Below are 21,339 nucleotides of genomic sequence, written 5' to 3' on the forward strand. Positions count from 1 at the left end.
TGATGGAGCGACTACACCAGGCAACCGACTCCATCTGCCAGTCACACAGGGAGGACATGTTGGCGTCCGACAGGGACAGGCGGGCGGCACTGGCGACTCTGCAGGAAGCCATCTCCATAGAGTCCCAGGGCCACAGGGAAGCCCTGAGGCTGGAACTCCTTCACCTCAGGACGACTCTTGTTGAGCTTGAGGCTTCAACAAACCGAAGGACAGAACAGCAGCTGGAGCGTCTCACCCGTACGCTCTCAGCTGAGATGCAGGAAACTAGGGCGGAGGTCCGGGCATCCCGTGAGTTGTTGCATGGGGACCTCCGCACACTTATCCTCCAGAACGAGACCTACCACACCCGCATGCTTGCAGCCATGGAGGAACAGACTAGGGCTTTGTGTGGGCTGCCTCCCATAGTGCCACCACCTCCTGATGCAGCTGCAGAGGGTGAGGATAGCGACAGCAGTGATACTCCCACAATAGGGTAGCCGTGTAGGCCATGAGCCCATGGAGGTGTTTTTTTTTTCTCGCAAGATCCACACAGGTGGGTTTTGGTGTGCACCCTGTCCTCGGACCTCCTGGGTGGCCTCCCCCACCCCCCGGGCCCATTAATGGCCATTTTTGATTTTTTTTTCTTTTTTTTTGGGACAGTGTGTTGCCTTGTGTGGCTCCCGTGGGCATACGCTGCATTGTGGCTGGGCACATGCAGGCTTGTCATGGATTTGGTTCAGATGCTTGGGTTTTTGTCACACACACCCCTCCTGCTTCCCGTTTCCATGGGCTTGCAAAGGGTGTGCCCAAGTGACATTGACGTACATGGTGACATTGGACTCCCATGAGCTGTGTGGGCAGTCTGTAGTCAATACTGTGTATACAATCATAGTGCATATTGTTGTTGTATTGTACACTGCGTGGTGTATTGATATGTGCCTCTGCATCCATCTCATCCTCCATATTTGCAGATCCATTCCTCATGTCTTCACAATGCGGTCCACCTTGGAACTGGAGTCCATGTTGTAAGCAGTGCACCTACACTCTTGCGTGGTGCTAACACTGTATACTTGGAAGTGTTCGGAGGGCTGTCATCATCAGGTGGTGAGGCTAGCTAATTTTTAAGTCTGTAATGTCATGTTTAAGGTAGGTTGGAGGTTGTGTAGGTGATTGGTATTCTTGGTAAGTATTTGGTAATGTGGGTTGTAGGTCCTGCATTACTGTGAGCATTTCATGTGTGGACATGTTTCCATTAGGGACACTGTAGCTGCTGACACTTGGGGCATGTTGTGGGGATTAATTTCTTTCCTCTCACATTACATGACATGCCATGGTGTGTTGTGTGGCCGTGCCGGGGAGGGGGTGGGTGACATGGCACTGTTTTCATGTAGTATTTTGCAAGTGGGTATTCATTTCTGCAGCATGGAAGTGTCTGTTCGGAGGGCTGTCATCATCAGGTGGTGAGGCTAGCTAATTTTTAAGTCTGTAATGTCATGTTTAAGGTAGGTTGGAGGTTGTGTAGGTGATTGGTATTCTTGGTAAGTATTTGGTAATGTGGGTTGTAGGTCCTGCATTACTGTGAGCATTTCATGTGTGGACATGTTTCCATTAGGGACACTGTAGCTGCTGACACTTGGGGCATGTTGTGGGGATTAATTTCTTTCCTCTCACATTACATGACATGCCATGGTGTGTTGTGTGGCCGTGCCGGGGAGGGGGTGGGTGACATGGCACTGTTTTCATGTAGTATTTTGCAAGTGGGTATTCATTTCTGCAGCATGGGAGTGTCTTTTCATGACACTGCATTGGTGGTGTTTGTGTAGGTAGGGATGCACACATTGTGACACTTCCACATGAACAATCTCAGGCTGCTATGGTTCTGACAGTTGACAGTCCCTTTGTTCGTCTTAATTGTCAGGTCGAGTCATCATTGCTTATCAGATGGTATGTGCCAGGCCTGTGTGCACTCCACTGGGGTGTGATTTCTATGTGAAGTAATTAGCCACCAGCTGCGTACGGGCTGCCTCACCCTGTGCCCTCTCCCCTCCCATGCGCAGCAGCCGTGCATGTGGTTGGGGATGTGGGGGCACCACCATGTCCACAGCCAGGCCCCGGCGGGTTGCAACATTGGGCAGGACCCATGCTGTCACTATGATCCTGCACACTACTGGGGGCGCATATAACAGCTGCCCGCCAGAACGGTCAAGGGAGCGAAAGCGTGACTTGAGCACTCCGAATGTGCGCTCCACTATTCCCCGGGTTGCAATATGGGCTGTGTTGTATCTTACCTCTGGAGGCGTGATGGGGTTCCGAATTGGTGTCATCATGTGGGTGCTCAGAGGGTAGGCACTGTCCCCTGGTGAGGAGGTGATGGGTATCATTAGTGGGGTAGTGACATAACTCTGCATCTGACATGCATGCATGTGCAGTGGCATTCATACTCAGCAAGCAGCCATGTATCGCCATGCCGCCCAGCTTCTAGGTCCCGGTTTAAGGTAGACATTCAGTAAATGAAGCTGTCGTGGGTGTGTGGAAACAGAGAAATTGACATGAGGCCGGGAAGCCCAAAAGGAAACACACCAACACAGGTTACAAAGGACATACAAAGCGCTTTATTTCAAAGTTACAAAGTTACCAGAGTCAATTGACATGCGAATAGCTATTCGGCTCTCTGACTAACACACGAACCTTCAACGTTAGGTTCGCACTGAAAGTGGGAGAGACCGATCATCGGGATGCTTGGGTTTTTATACATTTAGTACTGCATTGGCCAGCCCTCTTACAAGTTAACCATTTCTGGAACCATGGCTAGGGTTCGTAGCCAGGTCGAACACACAATTTCCATACATTAGATCAGTTCCGCTGATACGGTTACATATTTACTCATAGGTTAAACAGAGGACAGGGTCTTAGTTCATGACCCTAACAAGTAGCCTACAGACATATTATTCATTCACGTGTGCGGAGGTCACCATGGCTGAAGTCTTACTCGAAATGTCATTCGGCCTCCATTTTGTGATTCAGGGTGACTTCCACACTGCAAGAGTACCTAAAATGGCAGCTAGATCCAAGATGGCGGTTTACATGATACATTAAGGTCAAGACCTTGCCGCGGAACCTATGTACATAGTATCCTTTAGACAGCTTGGCGTAGGCCAACATACATTTAAACGATGCGATTGGGGTCATAATATTATATCGATTTCCACAGACCCTCCTTTTGGCCTATGCCAAGTGCTAAAACATTATTTCCTAATGCTTTTGAAAATACTTGAAGGCATTAGCATCCATAGGTTCCGCATCATTGTCTGAAATGTCAATAGCCATAAAGTTGTTCATAAGAACTTCTTGCAACATGAATTCTTTAGATGCTGTCTTCGGGGTATATATTCTACGCCCTATTGCGCTCATAACTTGGGCACAACATCCCCCTATCATTCCGCATATACTCAGGAGGCATTGAAAACAGCAGCAAAGGAATAACAGAGTCCCTAAAATACCTAAAATAACAGAAAGCACCTTCCACCCCCCTACATACAAAGGCCTATTTTCCCCAGTCAAATTTACAATATTTATACAAGGCTCGAAATCTCCCATTGGCCTAGTGCCGTTTCTTTGTACACAGAAAGGGACAGAATCAGGACTGTGATTTACAGAATAAGAAGGAGGCATGGCATCCTTATTGCCTATCGGAGCCATCTTGAAAGAAACTAGATTTTTGAAAAGGAAAAGAAAGTTTATCAGACGGCCTAATAGAAGCGATATTAGGTCTACTCCTATTTGCGAAAAGCGAGCATCCCAGGGGAGTCAATTCACGTTTTTCAAATTCATTCAAATTAGTCCCATCGAAGTTCCCTGAGATGCTATCATTCCATCGGCCAAAAAAGAGTGCTCTAAGAGAGGCATAGCAAGAGGTTGTTAAAGGTAAGGGATGTACATACCATCCCAGTCCCTTGTTCCCATGTTGTGGTAAGTGAGTGCAGACCCAACAATTACTCCTATTAAAAATAGCATGCGTAGCATTCATCACTATCATCAAAGTGTTATTATAATATTTCTGTTTATGCCGAGAGTCCCTAGGGGACAGAGTGTGAAGGTGTACAGAGGGAGTCAAAACAGTTGGTACAATTTTGGTCGGTAACAGAGGCTTCAAAGGATAAATTTCTTCAAAGTACCAAAGTCCCACGGCAGCAGTTGCAAAAACTAACAATAATCAAAACGAGAACACAACAGTACGTTTTCGGGGCCCAGGCACATTGTCCATTGTTCGAATTGGTCACCTCCTTATCTAATAGTTCAATACGAGGAGCAGCGGTGAAGGCGGCAGGCATCATGGTTATCCCGATCGACGGCCCCAATGTTCGTTGCTGGCGGCACTTCGGCCGCGCGACTTCTTAGCCCTTCCCCACCCTGGCCAACGGAACCCCCCCCCTTTTCTTTGTTCCAAAAAAAGGGAAGACGATAGTATTTCAATCAGTCCTTTTTCTTCCAGATGCACGATACTCGTGCGGCGATTTTATTTGCGTGGTCGAAGGTTGTACCGGATGGTACCCAAGTTTGTTGAATCCAAAAGTAAAGTATCGTCGCTCCCTGAGGGGAGCGTCGTATCAGTAGCGACGGAAGTCGCAGAGCTCGAAACAAGGTTTTCCGGAAGTGATTGATCAAGGGAGTGCGGAGACAAAATGGACGGCTCCCCGAGCTCCTCAGGCTCAGAGAACTTCTCCGACGCACTCACAACGCTGCCTGCTACTCCGAGATCAGAGAGTGTAGCACCAGCGAGGGGTTCTGTTTCTTCTGTAACGTGTGGCGTCGGGTGAGGGATCTTCTTGATATGTGTTGCATGTATCCAGTTCTTCTTTCCTGCCACCCGCACTGCCATCCTGGTGACCAATAAAACCTGGTAGGGTCCCCGCCAGCGAGGCGCGAGACAGGAAGACCTTTCGTAGGCCTTCACCAGGACCCAGCTGCCGGGCAATATATCGTGTCCTGGGCCCGTAAACCGTACAGGTAAGGCAGCGTTCACCTGGTGGTAAATGAAATACAGATTTTTAGTCAATTGATTACAATAGTCTATGAGCAATACATTCTCCACATCCCTCAGGGCTTTAGGTTTAGGGAGACCCCAAATATTAGCAGGCCTTCCCATTACTACCTCGAATGGAGAGAGCCCAGTTTTAGTCTGGGGTGTGGTGCGCATAGCTAACAACACAATAGGTAAAGCATCTGGCCATTTTAATTTAGTGTCGGCACATGTTTTTGCAAGTTTGTTTTTCAAAATACCGTTGTGTCTTTCTACCAACCCCGCACTTTGAGGGTGCCTAGCTGAATGAAAACGTTTCTCTATCCCTAAGGCAACACATATTTGCAACATTACGACTGCGATGAAGTGGGGGCCGTTGTCCGACCAAATTATCCTCGGGAGCCCAAATCGAGGAAAATAGTCTTTTACCAAAATCTTTGCGGTGGTCATGGCGGTAGCATCTTTGACGGGGAAAGCCTCGACCCATTTGCTAAAAGCACAAATGATAACAAGAACATATTTCAAGTTATTACATCGCTCCATTTCAATAAAATCAAGGTGAATGGTTTCAAAGGGGACAGAGGGGGGCCCGAAACTTCCCCTTGGAGTCACTGTCCCTTTACCCACATTGTGCTGCAGGCAAATCATACAATTCTTGACGTGTCTTTTTGCAGTTTCCAAAATTTTATCATTCACCCAAACCTGCTGTAATATCTTCGCAATTTGCTGGGCACACACATGTGTTGGACCGTGTGCCATCGTGACCATTGCTAATACATAAGAATCAGGAAGCAACCATTTCCCGTCAGATGCGTCCACCCAACACCCTTCGTCATCCAATTTCCCCATGCCTTCAGCCCATTTCCTAGATTCTTCAACAGAGGCATCAGTCTGAATATCTCGCACAGACCCAATGCCTTCATCTATTATACAACCATCTCTTACTTCCCTCGAGGTGTACATGTCTGTGCTAAGGTCTGTAGCTGTTTGTCTAGCTATCAAATCTGCAAAAGCATTTCCTCTTCCCACATTATCTATGACCTTGCGATGTGCTGCACATTTCATGATTGCTAATTGTTCAGGGAGTGAGAGCGCTAAAAGTAGTTGTACTATTAAGGGACCATGCTGAATCTTGGTCCCGTGTGAGGTCAGAAACCCTCTTTCCGACCACAGTTTTCCGAAATTGTGAGCCACCCCAAAGGCGTACTGACTATCCGTATAAATGTTAACTCTATGCCCTTGGGAGAGCTCACAAGCGCGGGTCAACGCTATAATCTCTGCGGCCTGCGCGGAGTTATGCGGAATCCTTTTAGTTTCTACGATCTTGTTCAAAGTAGTAACTGCATAAGCAGCTGTAGACGTGCCATTCGGAAGTTTAAAACAGGAGCCATCACAAAACAGCTCCCCTTCCGCATTCTCCAAAGGAGTATCTGAGAGGTCTATTCTGCCCTTTGTTTCTTGTTCGGTGGCATACAGGCAGTCATGTGATCCGTCATCGCCGCAAGCAGTAGTTTGCGGGAGAGGTAAAAGTTCAGCCGGATTGAGAACACAACACCTTTTAATTTGGATATGAGGAGCAAATAGAACTAATTCGTACCTGGTCAACCGGGCAGAAGTAAGGTGTTGTGTTTGAGTTTTATTCAATAGAATATCGACAGAGTGAGGTACCATCAAAATTAAATCGTGGCCTAGGACCATCCCCTCACTCTGTTTTACAGACGCAGCGGCAGCAGCAACAGCGCGCAGACATCGCGGCAAAGCGCATGCAACAGGATCGAGGGCGGAGGAATGATAGCCGCACGGCCTATTCTTCCCTCCATGTTCCTGTGTTAACACAGACAAAGCACATCCATTACATTCATGCACAAACAACACAAAGGCCTTATCGTAATTTGGTGTACCCAGAACCGGTGCTGAACACAGCGCGGCTTTGAGAAGCTCAAATGATCGTTGATGTTCCGATTCCCATGGCAATGGCAGAGAAATGCCCTTCTTCGTCAAAGCCAACATCGGTTTTACCACTAGGGCAAAGTTCGGGATCCACAGTCTACAGTAGGACGCCATCCCTATCAGGGCTCTGACTTCCTTCTGTGTTTTTGGGACAGACATGCCAGAAATGTGTTTTATTCGTTCAGGTGTCAATCTTCTCCCCTCCTTTGACAGGAGGTAGCCTAGATAGGCAACCTCCTGACAACAATATTGAAATTTCTTAAGTGAAGCTTTGTGACCATTTTCAGCTAAATGAACAAGCAACAATATAGTGCCTTCTTTACAAGCTTTCTCAGAGTCTGCAGCCAGGAGCAAATCGTCTACATATTGAAGCAGCGTGCAAGTAGATGGTAATTCAAGGGTGTCGAGCTGCTCTTTTAAGGCTCTACTATAGATACTAGGACTTTCAGTATACCCTTGAGGTGCCCTTGTGAATGTAAACGAGCGTCCCCCCAAGGTGAACGAAAACAAATACCTGCTCTCCTCATGTATCGGAATACTAAAGAAGGCGTTTTTTTTAAATCTACGACACTAAAGTGTGTAGCCGTAGCAGGGATCATTGTTAAGATCGTTGTTACATCAGGCACGATTGGAAATTGTGGGGCTACCACCCGGTTAATAGCACGAAGATCTTATTATAAACCGGTACGGAATTGCATTGTCGCCTTTCTTATATACTGGCAAGATCGGGCTATTACATAAGCTACCTGTAATCTCTTCGATCACTCCACGATGTACAAAATCGGAGACAATGCATTTCAGAGCGCGCTTTCCTTCAATTGAAATTTTATATAGCGGAATGCGCGGTAGCTTAACCCCATGTTTCAATATTATCTTAACAGGATCAACGTGCAATATCCCGACATCATTATCGTCTATTGCCCACAAACATTCTGGGACAACGTCAAATTCGGGAGGTAGAGGTCGGGTCAAGTATTGGGAGTTAAAGGGTTGCTGTGGTGAAACTGTTAATCTTATTCCGTCAGGGGAACAATGAATCACTGCATTCAGTTTCTTCAACAAATTCAACCCCAGCAAATTTTCTCCACAGTTTGAAGTAAGAAGAAAAGGGCACTGGTCTGTAAAAGGACCCAAAGAAATGGATACCGGCGCAGAAACCGGACAAACAGTTGGTATGCCAGAGAACCCTATAGAGACGTTTGTTTGCCCTGACAGTGGGATGTTTGGAACCCTCGAATGGTCGATGGAGCACTTTTGTGCTCCAGTGTCGATCAAGAACTGATGTTTCCTATTCCCCACCAATAATTCAACATAGGGGCCCTTCTGAATAACGGGAATAGGTAAAGGTTCCAAACGCTGCTTCGGGCAATCCTAGTAAGGCAGAACTTCATCAAAGGGAAGTTCCTCAGAAAGATAGGCGGCGGAAGGGTGATCAAATATATTTCTCGAGTCCATACTCGGAGTCTGATTTTCCTGTGAAAAAGGTTGCTGGGGATCTTGTAGGAGCTGACCCCTATCAGGGCCCCCTGCTCCGGGGCGGCCCTTTGGTCGCCTACCCATACCTCCAAATGTGCCTCCTGACCTCTGACGAAGGGCAGGGCACTTGTACTCGCCAGTGACCTTCCTGGCGGCAATAAGCACACTGATTAATATTTATAGAATTTGGAGGAGTATTTCCTCTTGGAATGTACTGACCTCTAATCTGTGTCGTACCTCCTCTGGGGTTTCTGACAATTTGCTGCAACAATACTTTAGTCTTTAGGTCACCCCTTCTTTTTTCGATTTTCTCTTTTTCGTTATTAACCCGATTCTCGTAATACTGAGCCATATGCAAGACCTCTGACTGAGATTTTGCCTGCCAAGCGCTCTCTGAGGACATAATTTGTGACTGGATGTCGGGCAACAATCCACGCACAAATTTGTCCACAAACAACCTCTTCCCCGACTCTGTGTCTTCCTGATATCAGGGACTGATTGTCTAATCGTGTTCACTTCCTATCGAGAGAACGGGACGTGAACAAACTGTGATAATGTGCAGGGATATCCACCGCGGCAGCACCAGTCGCCGCGTTGGCGGGGATTTCTAATTTTGGGACAAGGGTCGGAGGGACCTCTCTCATAGGCAACTGAGATATAGGGACCTCCGACCGCTTACTGAGCAATAAGGCCAGATCGAGCGCTAAAGCAGCTGTAGAAGTGTCGGGCGAAAAAGCTCTTTTACAAATACCCAATAACTCTATGGGGCAACCAACCTTCTTCCTTATACATTCCTCCTGTAAGTGCTGTACCATCACTTGGATTACCTTCCTTTGCATCTCTACCGTGTATTGACTATATGTGTCATACACCTCATCTGGCGGTATCGATGAATCCGAGATCCATCGAATCGCGTCTTTGGTACAAATTCGTACTTCCTCAGGTGCTGAACTTCGGCACGAAAGGAACCGTTTTTGTGCATACATCCTGTCGTCCTCATCATCCTCGTTTTGTAACCTTTCAAAATCCCTCCTAAACTCAAACAATCTGTCAACATGTCCATATACTTTCTGCTCTGTATCCCTTGAAAGTGCCAAGGCATTCAGATCTCTCACCCCTTGTGGGAGATCCGAAGTCTGCAATCTACCCCACATTACACCTAAATGAATCCCCAGTCCTTCAATAAAAACGTTTTTCTCGGGAAAATCGTGCAAATTAGATAATGTTGAAAGTACATCAGTTTGATCACCTTTTTCCATGCAATGTTTAGCCCAAGCAAATAGTTCCTGTTTCCTGCCCGCAGGAACAGTACTACGAGTCACAATTTTCGACCCTGCACCGAGATCTGATTTAGTGAACACGGGACTCCCCAGAATCGGAGGTGTAGGTGAACCTAACAAGGGTGCAGGGGAAAGAGGTAATGTAATAGACGAAATAGACAGAGGAGCGACAACCAAAGAACTAGGGGCAGTAGGCTGCGCAGGAGGAGTAGGAATAACGATAGGAGCAATAGCAGGAACGGGCAAGGTGCCCACAACGGGAGCATACGGAGGTGGCGCTGAAGAATCAGGCCTCCGTTCGTTTAATATTTTCTCAATAAACTCCTCGGAAACATGGAAATCTTTAGAGGGGTAAATTTTCTGGACCCCGAGCGAGAAAGCTCTATCCATCTTCTGGGTTTCATCTAATCGTTTTTCCTTGTCATACAACAATGCCTTTTCGGCATTCGTTTTATGACGTCGTGCATTTTTATCCCTACTTTTAAGCTGCTGTAATGCTTCCTTTTTCCAATTTTGTAACACATCAAAGGCTGCTGGCCTAGCCTTCTTTTTAAGCAAGATCGACTCTAAGTATTCAATACGGGGGATCTCAAAGCTACCATTGATTGGCCACTGAAATTCGGAGGCATTTCTGGTCTGTCTGTGCCAAATGTCATTAAATACAATACTACCAATGCCATACTTACAGTACATAGTACACGCCGGCGACCCCTCCTGTGGTGCCGGACGGCTAAATTCCAAAGATTGTCGATCGCTGCGGAACAGAGCCCTAAAGCAGCTAGACAATTTCCCAGGCATTTCTCAAAGAATTGGTGTTACCTGGTCCAATCATTGTGTCTGCAGATACAATACGCCAAATTCAAATTGTCAGGGTTAAATTAAGAGCCGGGTCACGACTGCACCTGACCAAACCTAAGGAGGACCGTACGGTTTACAAAGGACTTCAACTAACAAATTTTACCTGCGTTCGGTGGTTTCGGCAAATCTGCCCGTCTCGGAATTGGACCCTCGTCAAGATGCCGTGTCAGACCGCACGACTATCGCCCAAGGATCGGATCGTGCAGTGCTGCCGAGGTATCGCGTCTCGATCGGTCGGGCCCGCAGAATCACACCGTCCGATCCCGATTCGATAGTCTGCGTCAACCTTCAATGATCCGGCATCAATCTTGAGGGTCCCTATTCGGGCGCCAACTGTGGAAACAGAGAAATTGACATGAGGCCGGGAAGCCCAAAAGGAAACACACCAACACAGGTTACAAAGGACATACAAAGCGCTTTATTTCAAAGTTACAAAGTTACCAGAGTCAATTGACATGCGAATAGCTATTCGGCTCTCTGACTAACACACGAACCTTCAACGTTAGGTTCGCACTGAAAGTGGGAGAGACCGATCATCGGGATGCTTGGGTTTTTATACATTTAGTACTGCATTGGCCAGCCCTCTTACAAGTTAACCATTTCTGGAACCATGGCTAGGGTTCGTAGCCAGGTCGAACACACAATTTCCATACATTAGATCAGTTCCGCTGATACGGTTACATATTTACTCATAGGTTAAACAGAGGACAGGGTCTTAGTTCATGACCCTAACAAGTAGCCTACAGACATATTATTCATTCACGTGTGCGGAGGTCACCATGGCCGAAGTCTTACTCGAAATGTCATTCGGCCTCCATTTTGTGATTCAGGGTGACTTCCACACTGCAAGAGTACCTAAAATGGCGGCTAGATCCAAGATGGCGGTTTACATGATACATTAAGGTCAAGACCTTGCCGCGGAACCTATGTACATAGTATCCTTTAGACAGCTTGGCGTAGGCCAACATACATTTAAACGATGCGATTGGGGTCATAATATTATATCGATTTCCACAGGTGGACCCTGGATAGTTGGCATATACTGAGGTGATGATTCCCTTAGCATTACATACTACCTGCACGTTGATGGAATGCCAGTGCTTGCGGTTCCTATAGACGTGCTCAGATGCCCTGGGGGGACATAGTGCCACATGGGTGCAGTCAATGGCACCTAGCACTTTTGGGAATTGTGCCACACCGTAGAAATCGAGGGTGGCAGCCTGCCTTTCTGCAGGTGTCCTGGGCAGGTATATGTGCCTACGGACTGATGGGCGTGCAGTGATGATGTTCAAGACCTGGTGTAGGCAGCATGACTGCGTGGCCTGTGACACCCCACTCACTTTGGCACTTGTCCGCTGAAATGATCCTGTGGCCAAGAAGTGCAGTACATTGAGGACCTTCTCCAGGGGGCTGAGTGCTTGGGAGCACAGGGTGGGTGATGTGAGGTCATCCTCCCACTCACTGACCAGGTCCAGTATTATGTGTGGGGGAAACCTGTACCTCCCATACACCTGGTCATCAGGCATCCCAAAAAGGCTGGTTCTGGGAGTGAAAATTCGGGCCCTCACTATCCTCCTCCTCCTCCTTTGGTAACCCACGGCCACTGCTGCTAGGAATGGTATATTCATCCTGGCTATGAGCTTGTTTGTTGTTTGCGCGCACTTTTATGCTGCGCGGGTCGACGTACGCCTGCTTCATGCTGGCGTACGTGTCTCAGGATTGGACCATTTATTTTTCAGCACGTCGTAGGCGAACGTGTGAATCTTCCCGCCCACCCCAGGAATACACGTAGCATGCTCTCCCAGGCCCAGTCGCGGGTAAATATTCCCGCAAACCCCTGGAATACATGTACCTCACTCTCACAGGCCCAGTTGCGTGTGGAAGTTCACGCGCACCCCGTAGTACACGTACCCAGGACAATCGCATGTGGAAGTTCACGCGTACCCCGAAGTACACGTACCCAGGCCAATCGCGTGTGGGACTTCCCGCGCACCCCGAAGTACACGTACCCAGGCTAATCGCGTGTGGAACTTCCCACGCACCCTGAAGTACACGTACCCAGGCCAATCGCGTGTGGAACTTCCAGCGCACCCCGAAGTACAGGTACCCAGGCTAATCGCGTGTGGAACTTCCTGCGCACCCCGAAGTACACGTACCCAGGCCAATCGCGTGTGGAACTTCACACGCACCCCGAAGTACACATACCCAGGCCAATCGCGTGTGGAACTTCCCGCGCACCCCGAAGTACACGTACCCAGGCAAATCGCACGGCTGGGGGGTGGGGGTGCAGGGGGACATGAGTGGGGGCCTGGTGGAGGCTGCCCCTAGTGGCTGGGGGGTGGGGGTAATGGGAGACATGAGTGGGGGCCTGGTGGAGGCTGCCCCTGCACTGCTGGGGGGTGGGGGTGGTGGGAAACATGAGTGGGGGCCTGGTGGAGGCTGCCCCTGGTGGCTGGGGGGTGGGGGTGGTGGGAGACATGAGTGGGGGCCTGGTGGAGGCTGCCCCTGGTGGCTGGGGGGTGGGGGTGGTGGGAGACATGGGTGGGGGCCTGGTGGAGGCTGCCCCTGGTGGCTGGGGGGTGGGGGTGGTGGGAGACATGGTGGGGGCCTGGTGGAGGCTGCCCCTGGTGGCTGGGGGGTGGGGGTGGTGGGAGACATGAGTGGGGGCCTGGTGGAGGCTGCCCCTGGTGGCTGGGGGGTGGTGGTAGTGGGAGACATGGGTGGGGGCCTGGTGGAGGCTGCCCCTGGTGGCTGGGAGGAGGGGGTGGTGGGAGACATGAGTGGGGGCCTGGTGGAGACAGCCCCTGGTGGCTGGGGGGTGGGGGTGGTGGGAGACATGGGTGGGGGCCTGTTGGAGGCTGACCCTGGTGGCTGGGGGGTGGGGGTGGTGGGAGACATGAGTGGGGGCCTGGTGGAGGCTGTCCCTGGTGGCCGGGGGGTGGGGGTGGTGGGAGACATGAGTTGGACATGAGTGGGGGCCTGGTGGAGGCTGCCCCTGCACTGCTGGGGGGTGGGGGTAATAGGGGACATGAGTGGGGGCCTAGTGGAGGCTGCCCCTGGTGGCTGAGGGGTGGGGGTGATGGTAGACATGAGTTGGACATGAGTGGGGGCCTGGTGGAGGCTGCCCCTGCACTGCTGGGGGGTGGGGGTGGTGGGAGACATGAGTGGGGGCCTGGTGGAGGCTGCCCCTGGTGGCTGGGGGGAGGGGTTGATGGGAGACATGAGTGTGGGCCTGGTGGAGGCTGCCCTTGCACTGCTGGGGGGTCGGGGTGGTGGGAGACATGGGTGGGGGCCTGGTGGAGGCTGCCCCTGGTGGCTGGGGGGTGGGGGTGGTGGGAGACATGGGTGGGGGCCTGGTGGAGGCTGCCCCTGGTGGCTGGGGGGTGGGGGTGGTGGGAGACATGAGTGGGGGCCTGGTGGAGGCTGCTCCTGGTGGCTGGGGGGTGGGGGTAGTGGGAGACATGGGTGGGGGCCTGGTGGAGGCTGCCCCTGGTGGCTGGGGGGTGGTGGTGGTTGGAGACATGAGTGGGGGCCTGGTGGAGACTGCCCCTGGTGGCTGGGGGGTGGGGGTGGTGGGAGACATGGGTGGGGTTCTGGTGGAGGCTGCCCCCGGTGGCTGGGGGGTGGGGGTGATGGGAGACATGAGTGGGGGCCTGGAGGAGGCTGCCTCTGCACTGCTGGGGGGTGGGGGTGGTGGGAGACATGGGTGGAGGCCTGGTGGAGGCTGCCCCTGGTGGCTGGGGGGTGGGGGTGGTGGGAGACATGGGTGGGGGCCTGGTGGAGGCTGCCCCTGGTGGCTGGGGGGTGGGGGTGGTGGGAGACATGAGTGGGGGACTGGTGGAGGCTGCCCCTGGTGGCTGGGGGGTGGGGGTAGTCGGAGACATGGGTGGGGGCCTGGTGGAGGCTGCCCCTGGTGGCTGGGGGGTGGTGGTGGTGGGAGACATGAGTGGGGGCCTGGTAGAGACTGCCCCTAGTGGCTGGGGGGTGGGGGTGGTGGGAGACATGGGTGGGGGCCTGGTGGAGGCTGCCCCTGGTGGCTGGGGGGTGGGGTGGTGGGAGACATGAATGGGGGCCTGGTGGAGGCTGCCCCTGGTGGCTGGGGGTTGGGGGTGGTGGGAGACATGAGTTGGACATGTGTGGGGGCCTGGTGGAGGCTGCCCCTGCACTGCTGGGGGGTGGGGGTAATAGGGGACATGAGTGGGAGCCTGGTGGAGGCTGCCCCTGGTGGCTGAGGGGTGGGGGTGATGGTAGACATGAGTTGGACATGAGTGGGGGCTTGGTGGAGGCTGCCCCTGCACTGCTGGGGGTGGGGATAATAGGGGACATGACTGGGGGCCTGGTGGAGGCTGCCCCCGGTGGCTTGGGGGTGGGGGTGATGGGAGACATGAGTGGGGGCCTGGTGGAGGCTGCCCCTGCACTGCTGGGGGGTGGGGGTGGTGGGAGACATGAGTGGGGGCCTGGTGGAGGCTGCCCCTGGTGGCTGGGGGGTGGGGGTGATGGGAGACATGAGTGGGGGCCTGGTGGAGGCTGCTCCTGCACTGCTGGGGGGTGGGGGTGGTGGGAGACATGAGTGGGGGCCTGGTGGAGGCTGCCCCTGGTGGCTGGGAGGGTTGGGGAGTTGGGAGACATGGGTGGGGGCCTGGTGGAGGCTGCCCCTGGTGGCTGGGGGGTGGGGGTGGTGGGAAACATGAGTGGGGGCCTGGTGGAGGCTGCCCGTGGTGGCTGGGGGGTATGGGTGGTGGGAGACGTGGGTGGGGGCCTGGTGGAGGCTGTCCCTGGTGGCTGGGGGGTGGGGGTGGTGGGAGACATGAGTTGGACATGAGTGGGGGCCTGGTGGAGGCTGCCCCTGCACTGCTGGGGGGTGGGGGTAATAGGGGACATGAGTGGGGGCCTGGTGGAGGCTGCCCCTGGTGGCTGAGGGGTGGGGGTGATGGTAGACATGAGTTGGACATGAGTGGGGGCCTGGTGGAGGCTGCCCCGGTGGCTGGGGGTGGGGGTGATGGGAGACAGGAGTGGGGGCCTGGTGGAGGCTGCCCCTGCACTGCTGGGGGGTGGTGGTGGTGGGAGACATGAGTGGGGGCCTGGTGGAGGCTGCCCCTGGTGGCTGGGGGGTGTGGTTGATGGGAGACATGAGTGTGGGCCTGGTGGAGGCTGCCCCTGCACTGCTGGGGGGTGGGGGTGGTGGGAGACATGGGTGGGGGCCTGGTGGAGGCTGCCCCTGGTGGCTGGGGGGTGGGGGTGGTGGGAGACATGGGTCGGGGCCTGGTGGAGGCTGCCCCTAGTGGCTGGGGGGTGGGGGTGGTGGGAGACATGAGTGGGGGCCTGGTGGAGGCTGCTCCTGGTGGCTGGGGGGTGGGGGTAGTGGGAGACATGGGTGGGGGCCTGGTGGAGGCTGCCCCTGGTGGCTGGGGGGTGGCGGTGGTGGGAGACATGAGTGGGGGCCTGGTGGATACTGCCCCTGGTGGCTGGGGGGTGGGGGTGGTGGGAGACATGGGTGGGGGCCTGGTGGAGGCTGCCCCCGGTGGCTGGGGGGTGGGGGTGATGGGAGACATGAGTGGGGGCCTGGTGGAGGCTGCCCCTGCACTGCTGGGGGGTGGGGGTGGTGGGAGACATGAGTGGGGGCCTGGTGGAGGCTGCCCCCGTTGGCTGGGGGGTGGGTTTGATGGGAGACATAAGTGGCGGCCTCGTGGAGGCTGCCCCTGCACTGCTGGGGGGTGGGGGTGGTGGGAGACATGGGTGGGGGCCTGGTGGAGGCTGCCCCTGGTGGCTGGGGGGTGGGGGTGGTGGGAGACATGGGTGGGGGCCTGGTGGAGGCTGCCCCTGGTGGCTGGGGGATGGGGGTGGTGGGAGACATGAGTGGGGGCCTGGTGGAGGCTGCCCCTGGTGGCTGGGGGGTGCGGGTAGTGGGAGACATGGGTGGGGGCCTGGTGGAGGCTGCCCCTGGTGGCTGGGGGGTGGTGGTGGTGGGAGACATGAGTGGGGGCCTGGTAGAGACTGCCCCTGGTGGCTGGGGGGTGGGGGTGGTGGGAGACATGGGTGGGGGCCTGGTGGAGGCTGCCCCTGGTGGCTGGGGGGTGGGGGTGGTGGGAGACATGAATGGGGGCCTGGTGGAGGCTGCCCCTGGTGGCTGGGGGGTGGGGGTGGTGGGAGACATGAGTTGGACATGAGTGGGGGCCTGGTGGAGGCTGCCCCTGCACTGCTGGGGGGTGGGGGTAATAGGGGACATGAGTGGGAGCCTGGTGGAGGCTGCCGCTGGTGGCTGAGGGGTGGGGGTGATGGTAGACATGAGTTGGACATGAGTGGGGGCCTGGTGGAGGCTGCCCCTGCACTGCTGGGGGGTGGGGGTGGTGGGAGACATGAGTGGGGGCCTGGTGGAGGCTGCTCCTGGTGGCTGGGGGGTGGGGGTGGTGGGAGACATGGGTGGGGGCCTGTTGGAGGCTGCCCCTGGTGGCTGGGGGGTGGGGGTGGTGGGAGACATGAGTGGGGGCCTGGTGGAGGCTGTCCCTGGTGGCCGGGGGGTGGGGGTGGTGGGAGACATGAGTTGGACATGAGTGGGGGCCTGGTGGAGGCTGGCCCTGCACTGCTGGGGGGTGGGGGTAATAGGGGACATGAGGGGGGCCTAGTGGAGGCTGGCCCTGGTGGCTGAGGGGTGGGGGTGATGGTAGACATGAGTTGGACATGAGTGGGGGCCTGGTGGAGGCTGCCCCTGCACTGCTGGGGGGTGGGGGTGGTGGGTGACAAGAGTGGGGGCCTGGTGGAGGCTGCCCCTGGTGGCTGGGGGGTGGGGTTGATGGGAGACATGAGTGTGGGCCTGGTGGAGGCTGCCCCTGCACTGCTGGGGGGTCGGGGTGGTGGGAGACATGGGTGGGGGCCTGGTGGAGGCTGCCCCTGGTGGCTGGGGGGTGGGGGTGGTGGGAGACATGGGTGGGGGCCTGGTGGAGGCTGCCCCTGGTGGCTGGGGGGTGGGGGTGGTGGGAGACATGAGTGGGGGCCTGGTGGAGGCTGCTCCTGGTGGCTGGGGGGTGGGGGTAGTGGGAGACATGGGTGGGGGCCTGGTGGAGGCTGCCCCTGGTGGCTGGGGGGTGGTGGTGGTGGGAGACATGAGTGGGGGCCTGGTGGAGACTGCCCCTGGTGGCTGGGGGGTGGGGGTGGTGGGAGACATGGGTGGGGGCCTGGTGGAGGCTGCCCCCGGTGGCTGGGGGGTGGGGGTGATGGGAGACATGAGTGGGGGCCTGGAGGAGGCTGCCTCTGCACTGCTGGGGGGTGGGGGTGGTGGGAGACATGGGTGGAGGCCTGGTGGAGGCTGCCCCTGGTGGCTGGGGGGTGGGGGTGGTGGGAGACATGGGTGGGGGCCTGGTGGAGGCTGCCCCTGGTGGCTGGGGGGTGGTGGGAGACATGAGTGGGGGCCTGGTGGAGGCTGCCCCTGGTGGCTGGGGGGTGGGGGTAGTGGGAGACATGGGTGGGGGCCTGGTGGAGGCTGCCCCTGGTGGCTGGGGGGTGGTGGTGGTGGGAGACATGAGTGGGGGCCTGGTAGAGACTGCCCCTAGTGGCTGGGGGGTGGGGGTGGTGGGAGACATGGGTGGGGGCCTGGTGGAGGCTGCCCCTGGTGGCTGGGGGTGGGGTGGTGGGAGACATGAATGGGGGCCTGGTGGAGGCTGCCCCTGGTGGCTGGGGGTTGGGGGTGGTGGGAGACATGAGTTGGACATGTGTGGGGGGCTGGTGGAGGCTGCCCCTGCACTGCTGGGGGGTGGGGGTAATAGGGGACATGAGTGGGAGCCTGGTGGAGGCTGCCCCTGGTGGCTGAGGGGTGGGGGTGATGGTAGACATGAGTTGGACATGAGTGGGGGCTTGGTGGAGGCTGCCCCTGCACTGCTGGGGGTGGGGATAATAGGGGACATGACTGGGGGCCTGGTGGAGGCTGCCCCCGGTGGCTTGGGGGTGGGGGTGATGGGAGACATGAGTGGGGGCCTGGTGGAGGCTGCCCCTGCACTGCTGGGGGGTGGGGGTGGTGGGAGACATGAGTGGGGGCCTGGTGGAGGCTGCCCCTGGTGGCTGGGGGGTGGGGGTGATGGGAGACATGAGTGGGGGCCTGGTGGAGGCTGCTCCTGCACTGCTGGGGGGTGGGGGTGGTGGGAGACATGAGTGGGGGCCTGGTGGAGGCTGCCCCTGGTGGCTGGGAGGGTTGGGGAGTTGGGAGACATGGGTGGGGGCCTGGTGGAGGCTGCCCCTGGTGGCTGGGGGGTGGGGGTGGTGGGAAACATGAGTGGGGGCCTGGTGGAGGCTGCCCCTGGTGGCTGGGGGGTATGGGTGGTGGGAGACGTGGGTGGGGGCCTGGTGGAGGCTGTCCCTGGTGGCTGGAGACATGAGTTGGACATGAGTGGGGGCCTGGTGGAGGCTGCCCCTGCACTGCTGGGGGGTGGGGGTAATAGGGGACATGAGTGGGGGCCTGGTGGAGGCTGCCCCTGGTGGCTGAGGGGTGTGGGTGATGGTAGACATGAGTTGGACATGAGTGGGGGCCTGGTGGAGGCTGCCCCCGGTGGCTGGGGGTGGGGGTGATGGGAGACAGGAGTGGGGGCCTGGTGGAGGCTGCCCCTGCACTGCTGGGGGGTGGGGGTGGTGGGAGACATGAGTGGGAGCCTGGTGGAGGCTGCCCCTGGTGGCTGGGGGGTGTGGTTGATGGGAGACATGAGTGTGGGCCTGGTGGAGGCTGCCCCTGCACTGCTGGGGGGTGGGGGTGGTGGGAGACATGGGTGGGGGCCTGGTGGAGGCTGCCCCTGGTGGCTGGGGGGTGGGGGTGGTGGGAGACATGGGTGGGGGCCTGGTGGAGGCTGCCCCTAGTGGCTGGGGGGTGGGGGTGGTGGGAGACATGAGTGGGGGCCTGGTGGAGGCTGCTCCTGGTGGCTGGGGGGTGGGGGTAGTGGGAGACATGGGTGGGGGCCTGGTGGAGGCTGCCCCTGGTGGCTGGGGGGTGGCGGTGGTGGGAGACATGAGTGGGGGCCTGGTGGAGACTGCCCCTGCACTGCTGGGAGGTGGGGGTGGTGGGAGACATGGGTGGGGGCCTGGTGGAGGCTGCCCCCGGTGGCTGGGGGGTGGGGGTGATGGGAGACATGAGTGGGGGCCTGGTGGAGGCTGCCCCTGCACTGCTGGGGGGTGGGGGTGGTGGGAGACATGAGTGGGGGCCTGGTGGAGGCTGCCCCCGGTGGCTGGGGGGTGGGTTTGATGGGAGACATGAGTGGGGGCCTGGTGGAGGCTGCCCCTGCACTGCTGGGGGGTGGGGGTGGTGGGAGACATGGGTGGGGGCCTGGTGGAGGCTGCCCCTGGTGGCTGGGGGGTGGGGGTGGTGGGAGACATGGGTGGGGGCCTGGTGGAGGCTGCCCCTGGTGGCTGGGGGGTGGGGGTGGTGGGAGACATGAGTGGGGGCCTGGTGGAGGCTGCCCCTGGTGGCTGGGGGGTGCGGGTAGTGGGAGACATGGGTGGGGGCCTGGTGGAGGCTGCCCCTGGTGGCTGGGGGGTGGTGGTGGTGGTGGGAGACATGAGTGGGGGCCTGGTAGAGACTGCCCCTAGTGGCTGGGGGGTGGGGGTGGTGGGAGACATGGATGGGGGCCTGGTGGAGGCTGCCCCTGGTGGCTGGGGGGTGGGGGTGGTGGGAGACATGAATGGGGGCCTGGTGGAGGCTGCCCCTGGTGGCTGGGGGGTGGGGGTGGTGGGAGACATGAGTTGGACATGAGTGGGGGCCTGGTGGAGGCTGCCCCTGCACTGCTGGGGGGTGGGGGTAATAGGGGACATGAGTGGGAGCCTGGTGGAGGCTGCCCCTGGTGGCTGAGGGGTGGGGGTGATGGTAGACATGAGTTGGACATGAGTGGGGGCCTGGTGGAGGCTGCCCCTGCACTGCTGGGGGTGGGGATAATAAGGGACATGACTGGGGGCCTGGTGGAGGCTGCCCCCGGTGGCTGGGGGGTGGGGGTGATGGGAGACATGAGTGGGGGCCTGGTGGAGGCTGCCCCTGCACTGCTGGGGGGTGGGGGTGGTGGGAGACATGAGTGGGGGCCTGGTGGAGGCTGCCCCTGGTGGCTGGGGGCTGGGGGTGATGGGAGACATGAGTGGGGGCCTGGTGGAGGCTGCTCCTGCACTGCTGGGGGGTGGGGGTGGTGGGAGACATGAGTGGGGGCCTGGTGGAGGCTGCCCGTGGTGGCTGGGAGGGTTGGGGAGTTGGGAGACATGGGTGGGGGCCTGGTGGAGGCTGCCCCTGGTGGCTTGGGGGTGGGGGTGGTGGGAAACATGAGTGGGGGCCTGGTGGAGGCTGCCCCTGGTGGCTGGGGGGTATGGGTGGTGGGAGACGTGGGTGGGGGCCTGGTGGAGGCTGCCCCTGGTGGCTGGGGGGTGGGGGTGGTGGAAGACATGAGTGGGGGCCTGGTGGAGGCTGCCACTGGTGGCTGGGGGGCGGGGGTGGTGGTAGACATGAGTGGGGGCCTGGTGGAGGCTGCCCCTGCACTGCTGGGAGGTGGGGGTGCAGAGAGACATGAGTGGGGGCCTGGTGGAGGCTGCCCCTGGTGGCTGGGGGGTGGGGGTGGTGGGAGACCTGAGTGGGGTCCTGGTGGAGGCTGCCCCTGGTGGCTGGGGGGTGGTGGTGAAGGGAGACATGAGTGGGGGCCTGGTGGAGGCTGCCCCTGCACTGATGGGGGTGGGGGTGGTGGGAGACATGAGTGGGGGCCTGGTGGAGGCTGCCCCTGGTGGATGGGGGGTGGGGGTGATGGGAGACATGAGTGGGGGCCTGGT

The 21,339-nt window shown here is 57.0% G+C and overlaps 1 long non-coding RNA gene across 2 annotated transcripts in view; it reads right to left on the reverse strand.

Annotated features, from left to right (window-relative positions):
* LOC138570108 (uncharacterized) overlaps positions 1-21,339 on the reverse strand; it is a 208,019-nt gene that overhangs the window by 18,394 nt on the left and 168,286 nt on the right. The gene's annotated exons all lie outside the window — the stretch shown is intronic.

Source organism: Ambystoma mexicanum, chromosome 2q, assembly GCF_040938575.1.
Source record: "Ambystoma mexicanum isolate Mex_15411 chromosome 2q, UKY_AmexF1_1, whole genome shotgun sequence".
In the NCBI taxonomy this organism is placed as follows: Eukaryota; Metazoa; Chordata; class Amphibia; order Caudata; family Ambystomatidae; genus Ambystoma; species Ambystoma mexicanum.